This window comes from Orycteropus afer, unplaced genomic scaffold (genome assembly GCF_000298275.1).
Source record: "Orycteropus afer afer isolate SDZICR_OR568_19922 unplaced genomic scaffold, OryAfe1.0 scaffold00124, whole genome shotgun sequence".
In the NCBI taxonomy this organism is placed as follows: domain Eukaryota; kingdom Metazoa; phylum Chordata; class Mammalia; order Tubulidentata; family Orycteropodidae; genus Orycteropus; species Orycteropus afer.
In genome coordinates, this window is record NW_006921711.1 from 3686983 (window position 1) to 3689265 (window position 2283).

The window sequence follows — 2283 nt, forward strand, 5'->3', positions numbered from 1 at the left end:
CACTTTAGTTTTGTGTATTTCAGTGTACATAAATTATATTTCAATAAAATGCAAGAAAAAAAACAATATTTAGCTGATCTGTATGAGAAAGATTAGAAGTGGTGTCTACAGATAAACTGAAATATCGAGATATACTTATTTCACTGAAAATATTTGATCTAACTTCATCACATATTATTAGTTCTTCACATGTTGTTTTAGACATATACGATGGGTTGCCCTTTCCTGTATTACCATATTTTGAAATGTCACCTGCTAAAAATGGACCAAACTGAGCAACCAGTTCAAATAAACCCAAATATCTCCATTTTATAAGGACCCAAACACTTTATTTCTTCTTCAAAAAGATAGTTCACTTTTTGTAATTATAACGACAACAACAGTGTGTTGCAAAATGGCTTCCCAATACTAACAGTCTTCATTAATTTGTGTTGCCAGTTCATGAGTTAAGCCAAAACTATATCTTCTGTTTAAATACACCAACATAATCTCTGTGAACTGACCTGTTCATCGAGCGTATTCAAGTTGTGCTAATCACTAAATCCATCAGTAGCAAATCGAGAATTAAATGATTTAGGACTGAATAGTTCATAAACAAAACTATATATTGTCCGTCATTGCTTCTCTTATGATTTTTACCCTTAGCTTTGCACCCTAGAAATATATTCTGGATACACAATCTTAGTTGTTTACCATTCAGAAATTTTTGACACAAATTTTCACATGCTCCACTGTGACACTGGCAATTGCTTGCCCTTTTTGATCCAATAGTTCATATTATTCAAAGAAAAATTATTTCACAAAGCAGGATTATTTCTGTTACTTATGGGGTCTACAGACACCACAATTTCAAATTCTAAGACACTTTTTACACCATTATTAATTTTTTTGCTACAACAAAGAATGGATGAAGAATTTGAAACAAATTCTGTTATATTCATATTGCTATTAGTAATTTTGGGAGCTGTGGTAGAGTATTGCCTAAGGCATTTGACTGCTAATCTGAAGGCTGGAGGTTCAAACCCACCAGCCACTCCTTGGAAGGAAGACTGGGCAGTCTACTTCCATAGAGAATTGACTCAATGGCAGTGAGTTTGGGTTTTTTTTTTTTTTTTTTTGGTTTTATTAGTAATTTCAGCTCTAGTGGTACTAGTATGATTTGCATCCATTAAACTTGAGTGTTCAACAGAGGAAGTTTCTTTTGATTTATGTTTTAAGAAGGAAGTTAATTGTGGAATTGTGTTTAGGAACCCATAAATCCTTTTCATCTTTTTTGAGCTTTTGTTTTTGTGCTCTACTTGCTTAGTTGTTGCTGTTTCATTTCACCTGGATATAAAAATGTCACTTTTAAAATTTGGTTCTACCCCACTGAGTAAATATGAATAATTGAAAACAAATAAAATTACAAAACAAGTAAAATTTATAATATAACATTTACATTTGAATTTTGATATTAACACAAAAACTTATATTTGAAAATTAGTAAGTAAAAGAAATTGATTTAGAACATGTAATTGCAGTCAGAAATAATTTCATTCATTTGTTGTGTGATGTTTGTTGGTGGGCCCTTCACAGATCTCCATGAGTGTTTTTCATCTTGAAATAATAGTTAAGTAGTTGTGCACTGACTTTCTATGCTGTGTCTTCACAATTCATTGGACTATTATTGCTGATACCTTATGGGGGCGAGAGTGATGACAAAGAGCATGATACAAATACAAGGCAACTCTCAATCTGAAGATGTGTTTTGGTTCACTTTGAGCAGGACAGGACTAGATATGTCACCAGTCATATATTTTTAGTGCCACTTGGCATGTTCTTTTGGGGTTGATGACAGAGAACTGAATGTAAAATTATACTCAAGTGGTCTGAAATGAAAAGAAAGATATAATGGTCATTGTATCAAAAATTTATAAAATGTACATTTTATTTTTTTTGTAGAATTGTTCAATATCCATGTTGTTGTTGTTGTTAGGTGCCGTCAAGTTGTTTCCGACCCATAGTGATCCCATGCACAGCAGAATGAAACACTGCCCGATCTTGTGCCAGCTCCATGATCCCTGCTATAATTGAGCCCATCATCGCAGCCACCATGTAAATCCATCTCATTGAAGGCCTCTGCCTCTTTTGTTGACCCTCCATCCTACCAAGCATGACATCCTTCTCCAAGGAATTTCTTGTCTGTCAGTTTGTCCTACCATGGTGACGTGCTGATGTGAGTTTTGAGGCTGAGCCACTGGTGTTTCAAACCCAGCGGGATGCACATGGTGCACAGGTATCAGC